Raw genomic sequence first — 27333 nt, 5'->3', positions numbered from 1 at the left:
CCCAACACTAATTTCATGCTGATTTTCGTATTGCTTTTTAGTATTACCCTTAAATACTTCTACGATCTGAAGCGCTCAAGACGTTCAGCACTATTCATGTAATCTGATACTGTCGGATTCTTTCTCTTTGTTATGGGCATTGTCTGACGTATATCCTCATTTAAAGAGAACGTGCCATTCTTTACACCATGTGGAAATTTTGTCAAAGTCTTTCTGCATTTTCTTAAGGCCGCCCAACAATGAAACTTGTACACAACAGCATCGTCACCGAACAAACATCTAGTGTTGCTGACCTTTTGAGAGAGGGCAGCGAAGCTCGATGAGCCGCTGTAAAGCATGAACTGAGAATGGTTGCTATGTGCTTAGGTTGTTGCCATGTGGTGTAAGTTGCTTATGTCAGTAATAAACAAAATATTTATTTTCAGCTATTAAATCAATCTCTAAACGTATTCAGTTAAAAATTCACTACTATATATACAATTTTGACCCTAAAGTTTGGGACAGCCTCTGTGCAGTGTAGTGTGATTGTGTGAATTTACTGCACGCCTTCGTCCAGGTGACGTAGCAGAAAGCCTCATTGGTATTGTTGCCAACGGCAGGGCAACCACACCCACAGTTGTCAGCGGAAATTCTGCAGTGGTTACGTGAACGTAAGCAAACACGGCACCTTGTTTTCGATGTGGCGCTGCAAGGAGTGTTTTCTGTCCCCACTCTCCCCTCCTCCAGGAGAGTAGCGTCGTAAACACGGTGACGCGGGTCCAGCGCCACTGGACAAACCAGTCCTTGCCTCACCTCCACCTCATCTGGCCGCCGCCGACCGCTGTAGAGGCTGCACAACGCTGCTCGCTGTCGAGACTGCGCTGCACGGGTAGCCTTCCCACCTCGCGAGCGCTGCACTGCTACTGGCGCGAACCTACGACAATTTACAATTACTGGTTAGAAAAGTCTAATCAAGAACACAAATACATATCACGACCAGGGGACATAACGCTAATATAGTGCAACGTCGCCTCTTGCCTTGATAATTGCGTCATTTCGGCAAAGAAGCGAGTGCACAAACCTCCTCGTCTACACCATATCCTGCTGAAGCCGCTCACTGACGACTGGATTCCGTAGAGCTACCAAATTGTGGAGATGTTAGTCGTTAAGGTTTCTCACTCTCTTCCAAATAGTCTTAGACAGCATCTATGGGATTAAGACTTGCTGACTTAAAGCGCCAGACGAGATGCAATAGGTTGTGTGAGTCTTCGTCAAATCGGGAAAATATTCATGCACTCCTGCGAACACAGTTTTGTCATCGTAAAGGCGGGAGTATTTACAGCATCCTCACCATGAAGACGCAGAATAAGAGCGACACTTCATCACCGAGAATGCTGAATTAACATTCTCGTTCATATCCACGGTAACATTAATCAGCGGGCCGAAGTCATGGTACGAGAAATGCGTCCAAAACATCACAAATCCGCCTCTGGCTTGAACTATACCCTCCACAAACTTTGCATTAAACTTCTCTCCACGACTCTTCAGATCTCATTACACACCAGGCGAAAAGTCGCCATTCCCGTTTTTGTATTGTTGGCCTCCAAATGTTCATTGCATCCAGTACGCTCCGCAATGTTTTCTCGAAAACTGGTTGAAGTGTACTTGCAATCCCTGACACCGGCAATTCCTGTCGGGCCTCTCTCGGTTACGATTTTTATAGGACTACTGTTCTTCCGCCATGATACATGGCTGCATGTGGTACATCGATCCTTGCACACTTAATGCATTGTCCTCATTGATGTACCAAAATAACTGAGCAACTTCATTCACCGTGAGCCGGCCGCTGTGGCCGGGCGGTTCTAGGCGCTGAAGTCCGGAACCGCGCCGCTGCTACGGTCGCAGCTTCAAATCCTGCTTCGGGCATGGATGTGTGTGTGTCCTTAGGTTTGTTAGGTTTAAGTAGTTCTAAGTCTAGGGGACTGAAGACCTTAGACGTTAAGTCCCATAGTTGTTAGAGCCATTTGAACCATTCACGGTGAGGTCATGGTCACTTCCAAACACGATAGCCCTTTTCTGCGATTCTGTCACGTGTCCAAGTCGACGCGTCTTACTTTGTTTATTGATTGCACACAGTCGACCGGCACATACACATCACTTCACTGCATTGCAAGCCTTGCTGGAGGTTTTGCCAAAACCCTTCCAGTGTTAAATTTACGCCAAACAGTTCCACACCCGCTTTCCACGAGCTGTGTTTCGCGTAACTATTGACAATGAACACGCGCCTTTTTATCGTGAGCATAATTCTGTGTTGCGTTCAGCTGCTCCTCTCACTCTTTCAGATGTAATGACACAGCGAAGAAATAGGGACAGAGCATGCGGGAGATGCACTTGTGCAGATGTGTGAGAGCAGACGAATGGTGCATTGAAATCACGATTTCCAGCGTTTTTTGTGATGGGCAGTTCTCTTGTTCATTAACAAGGATAAGTTCCTCGTCAGTCTTGGGAATATTTTCTGGGCCACCTTTATTTTGTTCACGTTATACAAACTGCGGTAAAGCGGAAAAGGAAAGAGATGGGAAGAAAGGAAAGCACGATTTCATCTAGGTTATTGAGGACTGAAAGGGTGAGGGGGCCGTTAAAAAGACTGTTGATAAATTAATTGGATATAAAGAATATGGGACTCATACTCTTTAAAACACGAATAAATTGCTTGAATATCAAGAATATGGGACGCATACTTTTTAAAACATGCGGAGGAAAACCTCTGAAAAAATTGAATCAGTGTAAATAACTCTGGACGCAATCGTCAGGATTTTTAGGCGAGTGGGAGGTTGCAGTAGTCTGTATCACATCCGCAATTAAGAATTTTGGACATAACTGAAGATTCCGATGTCGTCTTAATCGAAAAACGTAGGCGAAAGTTACGTAATAACATCCTTTGAATGAGCAAAGGTCATGTGTATCCCATAAAATATTGAGCAAAAATTACAATGTACACTCTAAGACAAGAAAGGACGCACCACGAAAGAATTATCCAAATAGAAATTCGGTGGGCATCATGCACGTGGACAGATAAACAAATGATTACATGTTTAGAAAAATCGTATGGGTTTTTTTTCCAAGAGAAAGAGCTTCACAAATTGAACAAGTCAGTAACGCTTTGGTCTACGTCTGGTCTTTACGCAAGCAGTTACTCGGCTTGGCGTTGATTGAAAGAGTTTTTGGATGTCCTCCTGTGGTATATCGTGCCAGATTCTGTCCGACTGGCGCGTTACATCTTCAGAATCACGATATGGTTGGAAAGCCCTGCCCATAATGCTCCAAACGTTCTCAGTTGGGAGAGAAATCTGGTGTCCTAGCTGGCCGGGGTAGGGTTTGGCGACCACGAAGACAAACAGTAGAAACTCTCATCGTGTGCGGGCGGGCATTATCTTGCTGAAATGTAAGACATGGATGGCTTTCCATGAACGGCAACAAAACAGGACGTAGAATATCGTCAGCCGGCCGGTGTGGCCGTGCGGTTAAAGGCGCTTCAGTCTGGAACCGCGTGACCGCTCCGGTCGCAGGTTCGAATCCTGCCTCGGGCATGGATGTGTGTGATGTCCTTAGGTTAGTTAGGTTTAAGTAGTTCTAAGTTCTAGGGGACTGATGACCACAGCAGTTAAGTCCCATAGTGCTCAGAGCCATTTGAACCATTTTTGAATATCGTCGATGTGCAGCTGTGCTGTAAAGGTACCGCGGATGACAACCAAAGAGGTCCTATTATGAAATGAAATGGAATCCCGGATCATCATTCCTGGTTGTCGGGCCTTATGGCGGGCGAGAGTCAGGTTGGCATCCCACAGTTGTCCAGGGCATATCTAGACACGTCTTCGCTGGTCATCGGCGCCCAGTTCGAAGCGGGACTCATCACTAATGACAATTCAGCTCCAGACGATGAGATTCCAGGCCAAAGACGTGTCTGGAGATGCCTCAGACAGTTGTGGGATACCAATCTGACTGTCGCCCTTCGTACGGCCCAATAACCAGGAGTGATGATTGTATGGGTCGGCATTTCATTTCGTGGCAGCACCGCTTTCATTGACATCTGCCGCACCCTTACAGCACAGCGGTACGTCGACGATATTCTACGTCCTGTTTTGTTGCCTTTCATGGCAAGCCATCCTGGGCTTGTGTTACAGCAAGCTAACGTCTGTCCGAACTCGGCGGCAGTTTCTACTTTGTTGTTGCCAAACCTTACCTTAACCCGCAAAGTCGCCGGATCTCTCCCCAATTGAAAACGTTTTGAGGATTATGGGCAGCGACCTCCAACCATCTCATGATTCTGACGATCTAACGTGCCAATTGGACAGAATTTGGCACGATATCCCTCAGGAGGGCAACCAACAATTCTGTCAATCGGTTCCAAGTCGAATAACTGCTTGCGTAAAGACTAGAGGTGGACCAACGCGTTATTGACTTGCTCAATGAAAATGTAAAAGTATAAAATACTGAACGTTATTCTCTAATTTTCCTTGTTCATGATCATTTCGATGCTATCTGTTGGAAGTAAATAGTTTATCTCCTTTCGGCATGTCAGTCTTGTGTACTTGAACTGAATAGTTCGCTTTATCCAATAGACAGGAATTCGCAAAATCCCACGCGCAGACAACAGAGATCATCCTAGGCCCTCAGCTCGTATTTCGTAACAGTGTGCCTCAGATCAGATGACCACGGGCTTCCTGTTCAATGTTAACACCAGATTATGCAACAGTAAACAGTCTGTTGAAGGTCGAATTGCGAAACTCTGCAGATTTTATATGAGGTAATAGACTTTACTTGCCATAAAATCTCTCTGGTGATTTGTGCCGACTTCATGTTGTGGAATCGTTCTCTGTGTGTCAATATGTATTCTTTATCTTCATCGTGTTTCCTCTATTTGTTCTGCAGCTGTGTTTTGTTGTTATTGTACAGTGGAATTTATTATTCTGGTATGCTTGCTCAAAGCCCAACAGCCGCTTAGTTTCTAAAACTGAGTGCCAATGTTCTCATGAACTCTTTACGGGGAACTAACAGCAACTGGCGGTAATTTAGCAGGTGTTGGGCAGATCGAGGTTAAGTGTTCTGCTTTCCGACGTCACTGAGTGCCAGTAGGAGGGAGCGATGTGGTTAGGCTACAGAACGCCTAGCTCGTAATCATACGAACGCCGGTATGGTTTCGGCTCGTATTCATACGTACATTGCTTTCATTCCACGTTACACTTGAGTCTAATGACGCACACTCAGAATTTCCCGTTCTGACCACGTCCGAAACTACGGAATACTATGACTTGAAAAAGTGTCAGAAATTAAACTTGGTGATGAAATTTGTACACCTGTTCATTCCACACATACAGCGCCCCAAAACAGAGATCGGGGTAATGTTCGACGATGTCGTGCCTCTGGAGCTAGGCTGACTCACTCCCGGAATGTTTTGTGGAAGCAAATGAATATTCGTTAGTTTGAACCCGAAAAATGTCATTCATATACCCTTTTCTTCGAGGAACACAATGAGATAGCGACGAAAGGTACTTCTCCTTTGTCTGGCGTAAATTTTGGAGTGTTGTGTCTGTATTACGAGAATGCCTGGGATGAGTGCTTGTGTAGTTTCTGTGTTATTATGGATGGTTATGAGACTGAAAATAAGAGAACGTGTGAAACTCCATGCAAGCACATAGCCTCCTCCTTTCGAATACTGCATCGGAGGCTGCTTTAGAACGAGGAAATCCTCGTCATGAGCGGGCCACATGAAAGTCGTAACAGCGTTAAATCAATGACGCAAATATAAGGAGAAAGAACTCGAAGTTACATAAAGTACCTCAAGCAGACGTCGCGATTATTCTTCGTGAGGATGTGGCCGATTTCTTCTCTCATCCGCACTTGGATTCGCCGCTGAGCCATCTTCGACGGTTTCGCGGTCAATTGTTAACCCTATAATGAAAAAAAAAAATCAATAAATGAAACTGCACAACTTTGTAGCATAATCTCATGATAATCGCTGCGCTCAGACGTGAAAATTAAGCTAATTTGGTTGTCTCTGAAGGACAAATATTACCTACAAGATTGAATATAGATAATGGGCCAGCCAAGCTGTCAAGCACAAACATTTCTGAAACCATTTAAGACAACGTAATTCTGTTTTCACCCAGATCAACTATAAAAAATCGTTACTAAGTCACATATAGTGTTTCGTCATAGCGATATTAACTACAGATACTATCAGTGACATTTTTTGCTTAAATGAAGCTACAGTCATTTCTGCTGAAAGTATAGCAGATGTTATAGAGACAAAGTTAACGGCGTTTCAGTGACCAAATTACGTTTGGTAGCTATGAAATACTACTGTAGTTAGAAATTAGAATTTCTCTGATTTGAACGTGAGACTGAGTACTACCTTATAAAGATCATAAGACGTGGAACTTTCACACCTGTTTGAAGGATCGTTTCTAGTTCCATGCAGGAAAATTTTATATATCCTCTTTGCACCTTTTATAACGAATCGCGATAGTGCGACAATGGGTTTTCCCTCTATCTAACCAGATGTATTTCAGTATTTGGGTATAAATCAATAAGACAGTAATCAGTTATGATTTCAAAATTGGCAATCTTAAGTGCTATAAAATAAAATTGCTCCGGTAGTATTGATCGAATTTTAGAGAGTGAAACGACGCCGAATTCATCTCTTTGAGATCTACTACACGAGCAGCAGAAATAACTATAAATTCATGATAGAAGGAAGGGCAGCATCGGTCGTAAAATTGCAGTTATTGTGTAGCTATCTCCATCGGTATGTGAATACAAGAACATATTGAGGATCAGGCATAAAAATATAAATGAAACCATCATAAATATATCAAATTGTAAAACGTAAATTTAGTCGCCAATATGCCCAAGTTATGATGGCTCATCGTAAATATAATAGCAAAGGTACCACTTAACAATACAGACAACATATATCAGTTTAACTGATATTTATTAGCTGTTTCAAGTGGTACCATGTGCTGTTATATTTAGAATGAATCTTCATGACTTGGATATAATGGTACGTAAATTTACGTTTTACAAGTTGATATATTTGTGATGGTTTCATTTATATCTTTTAAGACTGATCCTCATTTTGTTCTTGTATTCATGTAGCCCTGAAGATACACTGCTAAGCCAAAACATTATGACCACTGTCCACCGCGACGTTGGATGCCGCCTGGTGGCATTCCGGGTACGTGACGCAGTAACAAAAGTATGTTAGCGGAGCAGGCACGGACGGGGACACCCTAGCGAAGATATGGCTGCAAACGGGGAAATCCATTGAGATAAGCGACTTTGACAAAGGGCAAATTATTATTACGCAGAGCCTGTGAATGAATATTTCAAAAATAGCGTGAGCATCTACGCAAACAGATAGAAAGACAGTGAAACTACCACTAGGCACTAAATGGTTGGACGTCCACGACTCTAAACAGAAGGTGGGGTTCTGAGAGACTTGTCTGCTCTGTAAAGTAGGATGTGTGGTGATCCGTGGCACCTCTGCCGAAAGAGCACAATGCTAGTGCACGTACAAGCGTTTCAGAGCACACCGTTCATCGTACACTGTTGAACATGGAGCTCCGCAGCAGACTACGCCTACGTGTTCACACATTGACGCAACGACACCGTCAATTGCGACTGTGGAGGGCACGGGAACATAGGGATTCGACTGTCAATCAATGGAAACGTATCAGCTCTTCGGGTAAATCGCATGTTTGCTAGACTAGGTCGATGGTCGTCTGTACAAACGCCCTCATCGAGGTGAACGGCGGCTCGAAACGTGCAGCGCAGGCTGGTGGGAGCAGTATTATGTTATGGAGTCGTTCTCCTGCACTTGCATGGAACCTGTGGTAGTAATAGAAGACACGCTGACAACTGCGAACCACCTGCACCCTTTCATGCTTGATGTCTTCCCCGACGGCGATGTCATCTTTCAGCAGTATAACTGTCCGTGTCTCGGAGCCAGAACCGTGTTACAGTAGTCTGAAAAACATTATAGTGAACTCTCTTTGATGTCTCGGCGACGAATTTCGCCTGATGTAAATACTATGAAACCCATCTTGGTTGCTATTGGGTGCCATCACCGCGCACGCAAATCAGCAGCCCTGTTATTTAAGCGAATTACGTGACCTGTGCGCAGCCATCTAATGTCACATACCTCCACAAATGTACCAACAAACTGCTAGGTCCCTGATACGCCGAATCAGTTACGTGTTTCGTTCCAAAAACGAACAAACAAGCTACTAAGCATGTGGTCATAATGTTTTGGCTCATCAGTGTAGCTGCCCAATAGCTGAAATCTATCTAAAATAAACAGATTAAAAATTTACCAACGGTGCTACCCTTTCTCCTATCGTGAATCTCATCAATACGGCTGTGAAGTACGCTATTACTGATGGAAACAAACCTGATCTATAAATTAATTTGAAAACAAAAAGACAAATTGGTATCCGTATCTTTGAAATTAATATTGTTGCGACAAGAGAACATTTGTAGATTATTGAAGATTTTCTTACAGTTCGTCAAGGCGAAAACGTAATTACGACATGTTAAGAGTTTCAGGAAGGTTAACTTCTTAAGTGACTCATCCTGTACACGTGTGTATCCTCTATGAGTCATATGATGCCCTTCCTCTGGTGTTACGGAAGATATTTTCAGTTTAGTTTTTGTTCTTCGTAAATGAGGCAACCCTATGAAAGACGTCTGTGGAGCCTTCGATGTAATGCCTAGACTCAACCAAAAACATTGTTGTAAACAAAATATTTTTTCAAACGTATTTTTACGTATTCAGTCGCTAGAATAATTTCAGATTAGTTTGATATTCTATCTAAGGACATTTATTGATATTAGCAGCAAATTGCGAAAATTAATTAGTATTTCCACCATACTCGCTCCCAGTCAAAAGTCTTACTTCTGCCTGGCGCTAGATGGCCTACTCCTGGTCCTGGTAGAATGAACCGCAATAACATTGCACAATCGAGAGCAGCGTACAGGGGCAAGGGATCGCTGTATCGCACTAGGCCACTCCTTGCTAAGAGCACAAGGCTCGTTTTCTCTTCACCAGCACAGTGGTATTGCACACACAGTTTACTTGTACACTTCAAGGATATTAAACTGGTAGGCTTACAAGACAAGGGAATTCATTTCAATTTGTAATACCCAAGGAGATAACTAACTTCGTATCAGGGCATTTACGAAGACTGTTAATGGATAACTGTTTACAACCTCTTTCAACATTGTTTGCACTTTTTTTCTTTACTTAAAGTTAACCTACACTCATTACAATTAAGTACGTCTTAAATACGTCGTTCGCATTGTATATACAAGTACTAAGAGTTTTGCCTCTCGAAATGCGCTCCTTGACTATACTGATTATGTGAAAAGTTGATACCCGTCAAAGTGCATATGGTAATAAGATTTCGTCAGAAAACGAATACATATCAGATTAACTTTCTGTTACAGGTAGATTTTGTTCTGTCAGTGGCTGACATTCTATTTCCTTACAGTCATGATAGGGCGATAAAATCTGTTCTTGTACGCATCCTACCCTTAATATTTTTACAATTTTGAGTGCTGCATTCTGGTTTACTTGGCAAGGGGGAGGAAAGGAGGGGGTCGTAGCATCTTAACTTTAATGAAGAGTTATCGACACAAGCAGAAATAACCTCAAGCTTGGCCTCCCGGCTAGCCGCGCGGTCTAATGCGTTGTTTCACGAGAGGGAAGGCGTGCCGGTCCCCGGCACGAATCCGCCCGGCGGCTTTGTGCCGAGGTCCGGTGTGCCGGCCAGCCTGTGGATGGTTTTTAAGGCGGTTTTCCATCTGCCTCGGCGAATGCGGGCTGGTTCTCCTTATTCGGCCTCAGTTACACTATGTCGGCGATTGCTGCGCAAGCACTGTCTCCACATACGCGTACACCATACTTACACAAACATTTGGTGTTACACTCGTCTGATATGAGACGTTCCCGGGGATAAAGGGGGGGGGGGGGGCACTGGGGTCGAACCGCAAAATAACCCTGGATTCGGTGTGGGGCGGCGGTGGGGTGCGTGGACTGCTGTAGCCTGTCGCGGGGTTGTGAACCACTAAGGGCTACAGCGGGGACGAAGCGTTTCCGGCGTTTCTATGTCCCCGGTTAAATACACAATACACAACCTCAGGCTTGCCCCATAGAAATGTAATGGAATCTCGGTTCATTGGTAGGAGACTGGAAACATGCTGTGAGTCTACAAAGGAGACTGATCACAAAATATCCGTGCGACCCACCCTAGAATATTGCTCGAGTGTATGGGAGGAGGTGATTTTGAACCTACACAGTATGATCCAAAGTATCCGCATACCCCTATGTAACACGAAATTGACTGCTAAGTGTCACGAGAGAACAACCCTCGCCCCCCCCCCTCCCCGTATAAAAGGAGGAGGAGAGTGTTGTGCTGTCAGTATAGGAGCAACAGCACAATAGGTGTGTGAGGAGAACTCAGTAATTTCAAACGTGTACCAGTCAATGAATGTACCTTGGGTAACAAATCCATCAAGAACATTTCAATCCTTGTAAAGCTGCCCAAGTCGACTGTTGGTGATGTCACAGTGTAATGGAAATGCTAAGGGTCGATCACAGCTAAACCGAAACCTGGTGGACCTCACGTACTGACGGACAGGGACCGTCGAGCACTACGGAGACTGATTGAAAAAAAAAGCGTGCAGTCAGCAAAACGAATTACTCGTTATTTCCAAAGTGCTAACAGCAGTTCAGCTAGCATCGTGACAGTGCGTAGCTAGATAAAAAGAATAGAGTACAATAATCAAGCGCGATGTTTTACGTGGTTGAAGAGCGACGCCACTGGACAGTACACGACTGGAAACGAGTGATCTGCGGTGATGACTCACGCTATACCCTGTGACAATCCCATGGAAGGGTTTGGAAAATGCCAGGAGTGCGTTACCTGCCATCATGTGAAGTGCCAACAGCGAAGTCCAGAGGAGGTGGTGTTAAGGTATGGGGGCGTTTTTTGTGCTTAATATTCGGTCCCCTTATTGCACTCAAGAAAACACCAAATGCGAAATGATATGAATACGTTTTACATCATTACGTAATGCGTATAGCAGGGCAACAGTTCAGGGACGACGCTTTTTAGTAACATCATGATAATGCACTCCCTCACAAAGCAATATCTGTGAGGCAGTGGTTTGCGGACAACAAAATTCCTGAAATGGACTGGCCTTTCAAGTGTCCAGCCCTGAACCCAGTGGAATGCCTTTGAGAATGTCAACTTCGATCCAGATCCAGTGTCCAACGCCACTGCCTTGTCTGGTTTCGGCTCTTGAGGAAGAATGGGGCTGCCATTCGCCCACAGACACTTCATTGAAAGTCTCACCAGCAGAGTTCAAGACGTGATAAACGTGAAGGATGGGCGAAATCTATAATAGTGTCCACTAATAGGTGTCCGGATACATTTGATCAAATAGTGTACTTAAAGAATGGCACTGTGATTTGTCACAGGTCTCTCTGACTCAAGGAAATACTGAAACATTTGAAAATAGTAGTGAAGCCATATTTACATATTTCAACAAACAGTATTAATTTAGGAACCTAGGAATATACCACAACCCTGTACAGTATGGCTCCCGTAAGGGCCACGAAGAAGTATGTGGTACAATAGGAACTACGCTCGCTATGGACTGCAGAGTACAGATGTAGAGGCAGACGTACTGCACAGAAAAGCACGAGAGTTTATAATATCCGATTGTTTCCTATACTGTTTTACCATAAAGAAACGTACAACAAAATTACATTGAACTATGAATAAGAAATTTTCGATCGCAGTGCTGAGACGCCGCCGAGATTGATGCGTTTACGCTGAAAGAAGTGGGAGCAGAAATTAATCAAATGGCTCTGAGCACTATGGGACTTAACATCTATGGTCATCAGTCCCCTAGAACTTAGAACTACTTAAACCTAACTAACCTAAGGACAGCACACAACACCCAGCCATCACGAGGCAGAGAAAATCCCTGGCCCCGCCGGGAATCGAACTCGGGAACCCGGACGTGGGAAGCGAGAACGCTACTGCACGACCACGAGAAGCGGGCAGAAATTAATCTCCTGATGTATTACGAGTAGATTACTGTGATAGATAGGAACTTGAAAACCGGATTTAGCCTATCTCGGGGAAGGTGTTTTTCCGTCTAAGTCTGCGGGAGGTCACTTCTCGACCACTCTCAGAGCCTCAACATGTCGTTACGTCTCTTGTAGATTCACATGTTTTCATTAGTTTGCCAGGGATGTGGCGGAGAATCAGTTATGGAAGAATGTATTATAAGTTCCGTGTTCCCGTCATAGACAGTGAAAGTTTCTTTCTGGAACGAAGTCTAAGCTGTGGGTGAGCAATTGCTATGCTTAGACTTACTGCTACGCCTGTTAGCCTAAAAACATATGCAGGTGACGTCTGTGGAGCTTGGAAATGAGTGCGAGAGGATTTTATAAATTGAAGACGACCTATCACTCATATTCTCCAGTCGCGGGCCGATATGTGTAAATCTAGGTTTCTATCCGTGTAAATGAAGTCAGGGAATTGTTGTATAGAATGCACCGGGATTTAAAGAGAGGGAATGAGTATGAAAACGGGAGCTAGCTTATTATCTACTCCCCTCAAAAGGCGTCCAGTATACTGGCGGATCACAGTCATCAGCGTTGCACCACTCCCTCATATATCACAGAGGGGTTTGACCACCATTTCTCATTCCTTCGTCGCTGAAATAGTGATGATAGATACTTCTTTCGCCACCAAAATTTTAACCAACTGCATCTAGGTCTAAGAGTACATCTAACAGAGAAACTAGCAAAAGTATGGTTTGGACATATTTAAAGTGCGGCGTTGTATCGCATTTGAGAGTAAGCTGCAATCTATTTCATCAAGCAAATCCTACAGAGGATGAAAAGCTGAGGGATATACTGAACTTGAATCTAGAATTGTTCTCTTCGTAAAAGAATCGTATACCTATCTCCCAACAAACAATACAGCTGACGCCCTTGCAAATTGCAAAGACCTTGAACATACCACAGAAAGGATTTCGTATTTTGTGGGAGTATTGGTTGGTGCCGCAGGCTTACGGTGGAAGTGGCCTCTACTTCACTGGCACAGGAGACTGCCAGAAGATTTTACTGAGATACTTACAGAGTAACATAGTCCTAATGCGACAGCGAACTTTTACCTGCCACATCATCGGCAACTCCGACGAGAAGCTCTTTTTTGAGATATGCTGAGTAGCAGCAGTTGAGTGCAAAAGGGCGAAAACTATCCCACTGTGAATAACTGGAAAAGGAAAAACAAAGAATTATCGCTATGTTAGCAGTTACGGCAGAGCGAGGAATGCTGCGTTCCCTCCCCTCTCCCCTAATGTTATTCTCAAACGTAAAACTTAGCCAAGGGGTTTATGATTCGCTACCAAGAAAAAGACTACATGACAACAGAATTAATTATGGACATGCTAGGTACCGTTTTGCACTGCAGACCTGGTGCGCTGCTCACTAAAAGAGCTACGCTAGTGCTGGAGGCCTTTAAATCCACATAATGCATGAAGTCATTACACTTGGAGGTATGACTTCGAAACTGCGCGTGCTTGATGCCGCTGTGAACAAGCCATTTAAAGACCGTCTCCGAACACACTTTCTCAATTGACTTTTAAAAGTGGCCATGCACTCTATCCATCTGGCGAGATTAAAAAGCCAACAGCAGATTTGAATCAAAGGATTCAAAACTGCTGTGTGTCCAGTGCCCTGCATTATAGCGAGGACAAAGTACATTTCAGGGGGGGGCGACGAAAATTCTGGTAGTAAAGAAGCAAATATGGGTAATGAATTTAATAGTGACATCATTGAAGACGGTGAGTACAAGACTGGTATTACTGTATAATTTACCTATGCCACAAAATAAAAAAATGTGAGTAAGAGTGACAATATGGTAAAGAGTTTCTGTAAGGTAATGTGACTTTCTTTCTTCACTCAGTTTCTTTCTTTTTCCCCTCTCAGAATTAACGATGGGGCTTACACTGGTGCGGATTATGTTCAGGCCAATGCGTGTACGGGGTGATTCAGGTGCCCCTAGCGATTCGTTTTATGCAATCCACAGCACATATGTATCAGGAACGGTATCCAGACAAGCGTCAGCCACGTAATCGATACAAGTTCCCTCTTAGAGCTTCATGCGACTGTTAGCAAATGGAATCATACTGTAAAAAATGAGTTACACGGTATTTTTGGACCGGGATGTACCTTATTTCTGCAATAATTATTTAAGTATCTCTAACCTTTCTTTGTGTAATTAGCGGTGAAGTCACACAGACTTTGGATGTCCCTGTAAGTTTATTCGTTTATAATACTCAATCTTTCGTATATGGTTTACAGGTTATACACCAGAAAGTTGTTACTTGCACACTTCCCATTTTGTTATCTGCTGTTGATTGCATGGTGTAACACATATTACAAGACGAAGTTTCTGAACCGTTTACGAACGATTAAGTACCATAAATGGAATAAACTAGTAGAGTCATCCAAAACATGTGTGACTACACCATTAATTACACAAAAAAAGATTGGATAACAATGTCACAAGTAACGTATATCTTGGTCCAAAAATACCGTGTAACTCATGGCCAACCCTCACTTGTATTTTTTACTGTGTGATTCAGTTTCCAAAAAGTCGCCCAAAGCTCTTAGAGAGAAGTTACGTGTATGTCGGTTACGTGGCTGTCACCTGTCTGGATACCATTCCAGATACAGACGTAGTGCAGGTGGCATAAAACGAACAGTTAGAGGCAGCTGAATCAGCCTGTATGTGTCCACCCTCGAGCCCCTGGAGCTAACGGTCTAAGTTAGGCATACCAACAACTGTCATGCAACGCATTTCCTCTCTTAGGGAATTTCAACCAGGCGCAATTCGAGAATAATAGCAGCATTCATAAATATAATACTACGTATAAACATAATTTCCCTTAGCCACAATTTTAACTTATTCATGCCGAAAAAGAAGGAAAATACGGAGCCACAATAAAAGCAATTTCGTGCGGCTCCAACAGCCCGGTGCAAGTCTTTCAACTGCAAGCCACTTCGGCGACTTGCTTGCCCCTAACCAATAAAAAACACTTGACGCCCTCCAATGTGAATTAAAGGTACTGCCAAGCAAAGAAGGAAAGAAAAATAATTTTAAATCATCTCTATATCATAGACAGATTTCTAAATAGATAACGCCTATGTATGGTTGGTTTACATTTATTAAATTTTACTGTCGATCAAAAGTAAAGTGAAAAATTCAGTTGTGTGAGCGGCTTGTACATAGTAATGTTTTTATAGAGAATACGTATCTTATTTTTAAACCTTGATATGCTCTATATCATAGGGAGTTATCGCAAATGTCATGTGCGGAACATGTAATTAAGTTAGGCAGAATGATTGTTAGTAAGCTTCTGTGCAAGTTTCTCTCATTTTACCGTATGGTCATTAAGAATATGTGTTTCGAATAAGTGTAACACATTTCTTGAAACGTATAGGAGTGTTTGCCCACGGAATTTCAAGAGTAAGTCTTTCCATAATGCACAATACATCTTTTCTATCATCTGCCAGTGACGTTCGTTGTGCATCTCTGCGGCATGTCAAGTTGAAACGAAGCCTTGACGAATCGCAGAACTCTTCTTTCCTTCTTCTTTTCTCTCTCTTTTCTTTCTTCCATTGATCAGTCTGTTAAGGCACTAGAAGGACGAAAACTGCTCAGGAATCAGTCAGGCGAGGGTGGGATCCTTTCAGTGAATATATTCTTCACTGACTACTCCGACGTTACCTTGCAATTTACTTTCTTGTCATTGTATTTCCTTAATCCTAACAGCAATTTCAAATACTGCCTTTAGCAATTATTTTTGTCGAGTGGTGCATGTTTACAGCGCAACAGATTTAGTTTCAGCCGCCGGCCGTTGTGGCCGAGCGGTCCTAGGCGCTTCAGTCTGTAACCGCGCGACTGTTACGGTCGCAGGTTCGAATCCTGCCGCGGGCATAGATGTGTGTGATGTCCTTAGGTTAGTTAGGTTTAACTAGTTCTAAGATCTAGGGGACTGATGACCTCAGATGTTGAGTCGCATAGTGCTCAGAGCCATTTGAACCATTTAGTTTCAGACAAGTTAAAATATTGTAAATATTACTGAAGAAAAATTGCAACTACCCACACTTTTTCACGAATTAATTGTGGATCCATCGTCACTATTTTTAGTGCTATAATACACAGAATATACACGATTTACTTGTTCATAAAAGCTTTTACATTATATACAAGTTGTTTGCATTTACTTAAGGAAAGATTTTTCTCTGTGTGTTAAGAGTGTAGGGGTCTGACAGTATTTTCTTCGGTGATGTTTACGAATACAACTGCGGTGTTCTCAAGTCATCGTCGATTAATAATGTCGTTGTTACCTTGCCAAATAAATACGTTGTGTGCATAACTTGAGAAAGTGCACAAATTAAATTTCATCATACGCCATATCAATGATGCAGACCGCTATACCGTATTGCATAAGTAGAAGCCTTTCTTCAGATAAATAAAAGCCTCGTATACAATGTAAAACCATTTGTAAACAATAAAATCATGAATATTCTATTAACATATAATAGCAAAAAATGTGAACTCTGTAGGAGAGATCGTCGCTTCAATGTGACGATGGCTCAGACCCTTAACTGGTTCCAGCGAAATAAATCAGTCGTAAAAAAGGCGTGATTGGCTGCATTTTTTTCCATCGGTGATATTTGCGAAAACAGCCGCGGTGTTTTCAAAGCATCATGGATAAAATAGTATCGTTGTAATGCTGTGTTGTTCGATGTGAGGTAGTTTGAAAGGTTGGTGTACACTGTGTTAGTGGCTGTGTGCCACAGCAGAAGGCGCAGTTGCTTTCCAAGGTCCAGACAGGTTTCCGGCTCCCAGTTCTTGTTTTGCATGATCACTGGCGTCGCCTGCTTGCCTCACTCTTGGCAGCGTAACCCACACGCTGGGACCAGCGTAAAAGCCGTCCTAAACCTGCGTCCTGGCGTCCTGCACTGCGCACTTAAAAGGCTGTTGCGGACTGCTGGAGCGAGGAGTGGGTCTGCAGCACAGCACCTGCTCTGGGATACTGCCCTCGCGTACTCACCAGAAGTAAACAGCAGTGCGAGCAGAAACTTTTGGGCCGTGGAACTACAATTTTAGAGATTTTTAAACACAGGAAAATCAGTCTAAATTATGAGACAGAATTGCCGGCCAACTGTGACCCGCCAATATAGCCTCGCGCGTTATCACACCGCTGCTGGGATTCGGGGAGGCACACCCGGCTGATTAACGACGAGAGTCTGTGTGCTGGCTAGTCTGGATGTTGTTTTTAGGCGGTTTACCACATCCGACTAGGTGAATAACGGGCTGGTACCGACTTCCTGATTCAGTTACACAATTCACAATCATTTCGTCTCGCACTACATAGTTTTTGGAAAAAATAGTTCCTTCCTCGGGGAGGAGAGAGGGACGAGGGAGGAGGAGTCATGGAAGGTTAAAAAGGAAGAGCAAGTTATTCAGACCCCAGAATGAGAAGGACCCACCTAATAGTGAGGGCGAGGTTAGGTATCCGTAATGTAAGTGCTGAGCAGCTTTCTGTCTCATAATTTTGAAGAATTGTAGATAACTTTCATCCATGCACTATCCACTGGAAAATCTACGATACGTGCTGTGGTGTCATATGTATATTAACATTCTCCTGTTAGACGTCTCATAAAAGTGTCGCTGAACTTCATCAGCTCTGTGGCACAGTCATTTATTGTAGTTACACATGAATGGCATTGTTTCGCAGGTGAAGAAGTGTTATACAAACTTACGCGGGCGGAAACACTGTACATTAATATTTCTCAAAATCGCAACATACACAAAGATGGTCCAAGTTAACCCGAACTTGGAGAATGTACAGAACAGTGTCAGAGAGAAGTGATTAAGACGGAAGGGATGATGTAACTGCAGCCCCAACAGCACTGCCTCTTGCGACAGGAAAGCTCTGGATTCATTAGACAATGAAAAGTCATTAACCGAAGCAAAAATATGAAAGCAACTGCCAATGATCCTAACTGACGTGAAAGGGCACATTATAAGCCTATGAGAGATATCAAATGGAGCAGAATATCGATCCCCATGAAATCGATTTGCACACCATGTGGAATTAGTAGTTGTAAGAAGGTTGTGCACGATGACCATACAATGGCGGAGTGTACAACGTGACTACAGCACAGGAGGATTGTCGTCATAGCCGCGCGGCCGTAACGGGTCATATTGTTGGATCGTCGGTGAAGTACTGCAATAGGTGTGCACCTGACGGCTCTATGTCTTCTGTGGACTAGACCAGTGTTTCTCAAGCGCCGTATCGCGGTACACTCATCTGTCCCGAATACATGTCAAACTGTGTCGCGAGGTTTTTAATGTCTTCTAATCGTCTGCACATAAAATATCTAGAACATAGGAACAAGATTTCTGGTCAGGTGACTACAGGGTTATAAACACAAAATCAAATAGGGGTAATGCAGGAGTAGGTTTAATAATGAATAGGAAAATAGGAATGCGGGTAAGCTACTACAAACAGCATAGTGAACGCATTATTGTGGCCAATATAGATACGAAGCCCACGCCTACTACAGAAGTACAAGTTTATATGCCAACTAGCTCTGCAGATGACGAAGAAATTGAAGAAATGTATGATGAAATAAAAGAAATTATTCGGATTGTGAAGGGAGACGAAAATTTAATAGTCATGGGTGACTGGAATTCGGCAGTAGGAAAAGGGAAAGAAGGAAACGTAGTAGGTGAATATGGATTGGGGGTAAGAAATGAAAGAGGAAGCCGCCTGGTAGAATTTTGCACAGAGCACAACTTAATCATAGCTAACACTTGGTTCAAGAATCATGAAAGAAGGTTGTATACATGAAAGAAGCCTGGAGATACTGACAGGTTTCAGATAGATTATATAATGGTAAGACAGAGATTTAGGGACCAGGTTTTAAATTGTAAGACATTTCCAGGGGCAGATGTGGATTCTGACCACAATCTAGTGGTTATGACCTGTAGATTAAAATTGAAGAAACTGCAAAAAGGTGGGAATTTAAGGAGATGGGACCTGAATAAATTGAAAGAACCAGAGGTTGTACAGAGTTTCAGGGAGAGCATAAGGGAACAATTGACAGGAATGGGGGAAACAAATACAGTAGAAGAAGAATGGGTAGCTTTGAGGGATGAAGTAGTGAAGGCAGCAGAGGATCAAGTAGGTAAAAAGACGAGGGCTAGTAGAAATCCTTGGGTAAAAGAAGAAATATTGAATTTAATTGATGAAAGGAGAAAATATAAAAATGCAGTAAATGAAGCAGGCAAAAAGGAATACAAACGTCTCAAAAATGAGATCTACGGAAGTGTAAAATGGCTAAGCACCGATGGCTAGAGGACAAATTTAAGGATGTAGAGGCTTATCTCACTAGGGGTAAGATAGATACAGCCTACAGGAAAATTAAAGAGACCTTTGGAGAAAAGAGAACCACTTGTATGAATATCAAGAGCTCAGATGGAAACTCAGTTCTAAGCAAAGAAGGGAAAGCAGAAAGGTGGAAGGAGTATATAGATGATCTATACTAGGGCGATGTACTTGAGGACAATATTATGGAAATGGAAGAGGATGTAAATGAAGATGAAATGGGAGATATAATACTGCGTGAAGAGTTTGACAGAGCACTGAAAGACCTGAGTCGAAACAAGGCCCCCGGAGTAGACAACATTCCATTAGAACTACTGACAACCTTGGGAGAGCCAATCCTGACGAAACTCTACCATCTGGTGAGCAAGATGTATGAGACAGGCGAAATACCCTCAGACTTCAAGGAGAATATAATAATTCCAATCCCAAAAAAAGCAGGTGTTGACAAATGTGAAAATTGCCGAATTATCAGTTTAATAAGTCACGGCTGCAAAATACTAACGCAGATTCTTTACAGGCGAATGGAAAAACTAGTAGAAGCCGACCTTGGGGAAGATCAGTTTGGATTCCGTAGAAATGTTGGAACACGTGAGGCAATACTGACCCTACGACCTATCTTAGAAGCTAGATTAAGGAAAGGCAAACCTACGTTTCTAGCATTTGTAGACTTGGAGAAAGCTTTTGACAACGTTGACTGGAATACGCTCTTTCAAATTCTGAAGGTGGCGGGGGTAAAATACAGGGAGCGAAAGGCTATTTACAATTTGTACAGAAACCAGATGGCAGTTATAAGAGTCGAGGGACATGAAAGGGAGGCAGTGGTTGGGAAGGGAGTGAGACAGGGTTGTAGTCTCTCCCCGATGTTATTCAATCTGTATATTGAGCAAGCAGTGAAGGAAACAAAAGAAATGTTCGGAGTAGGTATTAAAATCCATGGAGAAGAAATAAAAACTTTGAGGTTCGCCGATGACATTGTGATTCTGTCAGAGACAGCAAAGAACTTAGAAGAGCAGCTGAACGGAATGGACAGTGTCTTGAAAGGAGGGTATAACATGAACATCAACAAAAGCAAAACGAGGATAATGGAATGTAGTCGAATTAAGTCGGGTGATGCTGAGGTAATTAGATTAGGAAATGAGACACTTAAAGTAGTAAAGGAATTTTGCTATTTGGGAAGCAAAGTAACTGATGATGGTCGAAGTAGAGAGGACATAAAATGTAGACTGGCAATGGCAAGGAAAGCGTTTCTGAAGAAGAGAAATTTGTTAACATCGAGTATAGATTTAAGTGTCAGGAAGTCATTTCTGAAAGTATTTGTATGGAGTGTAGCCATGTATGGAAGTGAAACATGGACGATAAATAGTTTGGACAAGAAGGGAATAGAAACTTTCGAAATGTGATGCTACAGAAGAATGCTGAAGATTAGATGGGTAGATCACATAACTAATGAGGAAATATTGAATAGGGTTGGGGAGAAGAGGAGTTTGTGGCACAACTTGACAAGAAGAAGGGATCGGTTGGTAGGACATGCTCTGAGGCATCAAGGGATCACCAATTTAGTATTGGAGGGCAGCGTGGAGGGTAAAAATCGTAGAGGGAGACCAAGAGATGAATACACTAAGCAGATTCAGAAGGATGTAGGTTGCAGTAGGTACTGGGAGATGAAAAAGCTTGCACAGGATAGGGTAGCATGGAGAGCTGCATCAAACCAGTCTCAGGACTGAAGACCACTACATCAACAAATATATTATTACCAAATCGTTTCTTGGAGTAGAGCAGTCTGCAAGAAATCGCCTATCTGTTTACGTGATTATACCCATACTAAAAAAATGTACTGTATGTACTTAGGGTGTTTGCTTTGTTGCATTGGGTAAAAGTCACATTTAGGGATGTCCCGTAAGTTTGCAACGTCTGGTGTGCCCCAAAGGAAAAAGGTTGAGTAATGCGGGGCTGGACAAGAACACGCATATCAGCGTTGGCCTTCATAGAATAGAAATCACGAACACATAGACTGCAATGCCCGGTCTTCGCTGGCGAGGTGAGCAGCAAAATTGAGTCGATTAATAGAGCTGTTAACGATTTTAGACGATCTATTTAGTTTGTACCAACACGAAGCTACTAATCTGGGTTTGAGTAAAGTCATTCTCCAATAACTATAGATGGAAACTGTGAAATCAAACTACAATGGTAGAAATGTTTCGTATGTTCTTCCAAAATTAGTCTCACATTGTTACTTGTTTATGATCGAACAAGATAAGCAGAAAAAAACGAAAAAATCGTTTTGGATGATCACCTTCTCATAACTGTAACGGAAGAAATGTTCTCGCAAATGACAGCCTTTTTTTTCTATGTACTTCTTCTTGAGTTCTGGTTATAACGATATTGCAAGAACGAGGAAAAACACTGAAAAAACTATCAATTTGGGTTTTTACCTTCAAATATGATTCGTAAACGACGGAAAAATAAAAAAAATTAAGTTTTGCTCGACTAAATGAAGAGCGTTTCCGTTAATACATCGTTGTATTTTGAAACAGATAGTGTTGCTGATTGCTCAGGTCGGCCGGTGTGGCCGTGCGGTTCTAGGCGCTTCAGTCTGGAACCGCATGACCGCTACGGTCGCAGGTTCGAATCCTGCCTCGGGCATGGATGTGTGTGCTGTCCTTAGGTTAGTCATGTTTAATTAGTTCTAAGTTCTAGGCGACTGATGACCTCAGAAGTTAAGTCGCATATTGCTCAGAGCCATTTGAACCGTTTGATTGCTCAGGGCGTCATTGTTACTTAACCTTTCGTATTCCGTCTGTAGAAAGAAAAATGGTACGTACTGCAGGAGATTATACTTAGTGTTCCGTTTTTTGATTGCCCTGAGTGCATAAACACCATATGTAGATCTTATATCCTCACGCCTTACATGATTTACTACCGGCACATACTTTTTTAGAATATTCTAAGCTGACGTCTCAGTTTGCCCTGATATTGGGTATCAGCAGATGTACAGGAATAGCTGGTTAAGCCGAATCCATCAGTTAAAAACCACCACCCCAGCTGACAATAGTTTGCGAATTATTACGATTGCCGTCGTGCGTAATATCTGCATCAGCCCAGTTCATCAGTCCTTGAAACAACAGACGCGGTTAGATGCATGTGTTTCACACAATCGGGAAAAATTTCATCTGTATTAATCTAATTACTTGACCCACGTTTCCATTGTGTCTCAAGTTTCAGTGTGAAGAAGTTAACTTTTTGCTGTGGCGTATGGGATTTTTTAAAGTTAAATTTGTTGTTTGAATCGGTTTTTGATGAAGGAACAATCCTAATAGTAAGTGATACATCTTATCATCCCTAATTATTTTTATCAATTAAAGCCTTTAAATCCGTTTCATAACATGCTACTGAAAGAATATATATGAGTGGCCGACTGGAGAAATAATGTGGCACTGCCGCTATATCTTCACGGAAATGTTACAACCTTCATCAGTTTCTTCCCGCGGCACAACGCAAAAAAAAAAAAAAAAAATGGTTCAAATGGTTCTGAGCACTATGGGACTTAACTGCTGAGGTCATCAGTGCCCTAGAACTTAGAACTACTTAAACCTAGCTAACTTAAGGACAACACACACATCCATGCCCGAGGCAGGATTCAGACCTGCGACCGTAGCGGTAGCGCGGTTCCGGACTGTAGCGCCTAGAACCGCTCGGCCACACCGGCCGGCTGGCACAACGCATATTATTACAGTATTACCTTCGTCACTGGGAGCACACACTTCGCTTGACCATCAACAGTATTACGTTCAGATTTCTTAGTGTACGAATGGTAGTGGTTCAAATGGCTCTGAGCACTATGGGACTCAACATCTTAGGTCATAAGTCCCCTAGAACTTAGAACTACTTAAACCTAACTAACCTAAGGACATCACACACACCCATGCCCGAGGCAGGATTCGAACCTGCGACCGTAGCAGTCCCGCGGTTCCGGACTGCAGCGCCAGAACCGCTAGACCACCGCGGCCGGCCGAATGGTAGTGTTAAAGTCAAGACGTGACAAGCAGTCACGCAGGAGGTAAGCGCCCATTTTACGAAATTTAAAATGTACATTGCTTTTATGGACGCTGAAGAAGTACTTAACAGTCACAAGATATAAGGCAACTGCCTTATTTACGCGTTTCGAATACGTTTGTCTTCAGAATATCAGGTCAGGAAGAACAACTTCATAAAGGCAGCTTGGGGCATGTGAATGTGTCATTCAAAAAAAGTAACTGGTTTGTTACTTTTGGAATGTATCGCATTCACATGCCCCATGCTGCCTTTTTGAAGTTCTCCTTCCTGACCTAATATTCTCCATTCTTCTGCAGACGAGCGTATCCAAAACGGTAAATAAAGCAGTTACCTTATATCGTGACTACTAAATGTTTTTCCAGCGTCCATAAAACACCGATCAACATTTAAAATATGGTTTTCAAGTTTTTCTTATCATCTCAAAATAAATGATACATAACTTTTTGTTTCTTTGGTAGGTACAAATCTGCCACCCTGGCATACACTGAAATCGCCGTCACAGTGCTGTAGTATGGCGCTAGAGGAACCAAATAACGTGGCGCACGCCGCTGATGAAGTGAGATGAACTGCGCTATTCTGTTTTGTGGCATCTAGCGCCGTGCTAGGCAACTGTGGCGGGGATTTCAGTATGTACAGCAACTGTAGACATATTACCTGGGACCAAACAGAAAATTAATTATGTAACTTTATTTTTTCAATGTGATAAAAGCTCATGACTATCCCTCCTATATCCCTACACTCCTACGCACCGAGATCAAAGGAGACTAGCACCTCTGGCTCGTATCGCTTTGAATCAATCTGTTCTACGAGGCACCACTACATGACATAGCAAGAAAAGTGCGACCTCTTTTGAGTAAGCACTCTATGACTTTCCTTATTTGCACATCCTTTCGTATCCGCATATTGTTGCTTCTTTTCCTTCTGGTTATACGCGAACTGCGTCGTTCATTTACGACAGCAATGAGATAGCGTCTATAACCCGCGAAAAAAAAAAGTGCGAGGCTGTGGAAGAGGAAGTCATAACTAACAAGCACTATGGATGGCCAATATGCACTTGACCCTAAGATGGCAACTCGCGGCCTTGTGAAACACAGAGTGTACAACAGCACAGCCACACAGGTAAGATAGTGAACAGCGCGTGTTCCTACACGTGCTCGGGGAGAAGTTGACCTAGAGGCTGGCGCACGCGCCCTCTGCATGGTAGGACCCACGACCGGTCCAGAGTTGCCATCTGGTGGCGGGGAGGAAAGACAACTTCACGTGCTGGCGCGACAATGACTGCATTACGAACAGACACGTTTCAAACACGACAGGCAGCGATTGGAGTTTGATGTCGTTACTCCTGTAAGTACATACTCCGTAAACGTCAAACCAGTTTTCTCATCTGTAAGAAAAGATGCATTATCATTGAAGTGAAATCGCACCGTAACGTACATCGTTGTTTCCTTCAATGCTCGCCAAAAAGTAGTTAGACGTACCGTTTCCGCAAGAAAGACCCTACAAAAAATGGTTCAAATGGCTCTGAGCATTATGGGACTTAACTTCTGAGGTCATCAGTCGAAAGGCCCTTCAGCCAAAAGATGAAGTCACAATTGACAGAAACGGATGAATATCTTACGAGTGTTCTCTCATGTCCTAATGACTTTCGGCTACCGTGTTCTGGTAATTACAGATTATAATTTTATAAACTAACTGCCTGAGAACGATTTCTTGTTGTCCACAACAATGGGTGACTGATTAGTTCATAATCCTGTCTCAGATAATCTGTTCACAATTAGAAAATACTCTTTTCATTTAGAGATAGCACAAATTACTTACCTACAATTGCCCATACACCAACTCAGCGTTTTCTTAGACTGTTGTCAACCTACTGGTTTTTTTTTTCGTTAAATGTGCGCTGTCTGTATGTTTATAACAACACAAAACATTTGACGTAGCGGTTTCATGGCATGGGAAGGAGTGAGAGTAAATAGCAACGTCTAGGTAGATGAATCGAATGTAAAAACGTAATCAACAACCGTAGTATGTTTGCGAAAGTGTACGTAATGTAAAATATTACTTTTCAGCTCATATCACTGCAAACCATTCGAAAGTGCTAAGCCAACATTGTTCTAGCGGTTATTGAGATATTAAAAGCTTCTTTAATATTATAATGGCGCTCTGACTACATGTATTTACGCAACTTACGTATATAGGGAATCTGCTGTTCAAAGTAACAAATGTATTCATTTCCGCAACGTTTGTTATAGTAACATACGGCTACGGGAGGTAACAATTAGAACTTACCGCCATGAAAACCTATATGAATATGCTCTTCAAAGACGCCACTCGATTCTTTCAAAATAATAAAATTCTTTTCTTTCATATGTTACGTCGTCGTTAGTTCTGAAAAGAGACAGCACGCTCTCGACTAATTGTTGAGTAACGTCACAGCGACTGTGAGAAAATTAATGAAAGGGGTACGAAGTACCAACAGAAAAAGGGTGTATGCTTACCATAACACGACGTTCTAAACTGTTATTATGATCTTTCCCTTCGAAGGTTTCCATTTCTAATGGAAGTGTAAATGATTCCAAGTTGATAGTTCGCTTGCGACACAAGCAGGCTGAGATCTTCATGCGATACTTATTTGTATGGTAACAAGGAAAAGCACCAAACATTACTATCCGCTGTTCCTGCTGACGTGGATAATTTACAACTTAGCACTGCTCTTTAAAAAGGATGAAGTAAGTATTAAATGAGGAAACAACAAAATTTAATCCGCCCCGTCCCTTTACGTGAATCACTTGTTTCATCTGGAAAGAACTTTTTAGGGAGAGAGATAAATGCGTATCACATCGAAAATTCAAACACACTGGGATGTAAATTTTCTTCTGTTGAAATTCCTGATTCAAAGAAGTCATATGATGTTATTACTCAATATATAGGCACTAAAGAAATATTAGCCATGGTAGACATAAGTAATTTATATGGTACGTATCATACAGACATCTAAGAAAGTCTATAAGTGCATTCTTGGTAACAATAAGCATACCAGGTTTGAATAACTGATAATACTACCTTAACGACCAGTTCCATCGAAAAACCCAAAGAAAGCAAACACGATCGTCAGAAAACGTAATTGTCTATCTTCCACCCTTCAAATGTAATTACAACTCCTGTTGTAATTTAAGTGGACGTTTCATTCTAGTTAAATTCTCCAGGAGGAAATGAATATACGTTCTTCTTTTGGCCAAGGAACTAATAAACTGAAAGTAGGGTGAAAGCAATTTTTATCCCAAAAAAGACATATTTGTGTCAGTATCGAGTGAAATTCTATGATACAGGAGGCGATAAAGTATCAGCCTAAACTTCACATTTGTTCTACTCGTAATAGTTTCCAAAAATTCCATACTCTCTTCTCGATAATGTATGCAGTAAGAGCATTTGTTACCACCTACAAACCTTTTTGCAGCATCGATCCTACGTATTTCGCAGTAACTGTTGTTACTCCTCTATAGCGAACACCTAGATCAATAACGAAAAAAAAAGAAGGCGCACTCGCTGTATCCACTGGTTCTTTACAAGGACGATCCATCACAGGGAGACTTCTAACAAGAAGTCAGGCTTAGGAGAAGCACACCTACGTCACCAGGTTGCTTGTATCGAGGTGAAGAATACCCGTAACGTCGACATTGAGATGTAGCCGCCGAAACACACTCACAGCCACGGCAGCGATGGAACTGCAAACGACTGCGCAGCTTCTCGCTG

General features: G+C 42.5%; 1 protein-coding gene and 1 long non-coding RNA gene across 3 annotated transcripts in view; one reads left to right on the top strand and one right to left on the bottom strand.

Moving 5' to 3' along the window:
* Window positions 1–27333, top strand: part of LOC124596637 (tyrosine aminotransferase) — a 189236-nt gene that overhangs the window by 41447 nt on the left and 120456 nt on the right. The gene's annotated exons all lie outside the window — the stretch shown is intronic.
* LOC124596638 lies at window positions 397–27333 on the bottom strand. 2 transcript variants are annotated; one of them, XR_006978333.1, is made up of 3 exons: window positions 27287–27333; window positions 5819–5931; window positions 397–913 (listed from the first exon to the last, which is right to left on the bottom strand). It is a non-coding gene; the product is annotated as an uncharacterized LOC124596638 (long non-coding RNA). The 2 variants fall into 2 exon arrangements; XR_006978332.1 differs by having other exon boundaries at window positions 27028–27327.

The sequence above is a fragment of the Schistocerca americana genome, chromosome 2 (genome assembly GCF_021461395.2).
Source record: "Schistocerca americana isolate TAMUIC-IGC-003095 chromosome 2, iqSchAmer2.1, whole genome shotgun sequence".
Lineage (NCBI taxonomy): Eukaryota > Metazoa > Arthropoda > Insecta > Orthoptera > Acrididae > Schistocerca > Schistocerca americana.
Note: the sequence above shows the minus strand (reverse complement) of the source record. Positions and strands in the feature narration are given on the sequence as shown.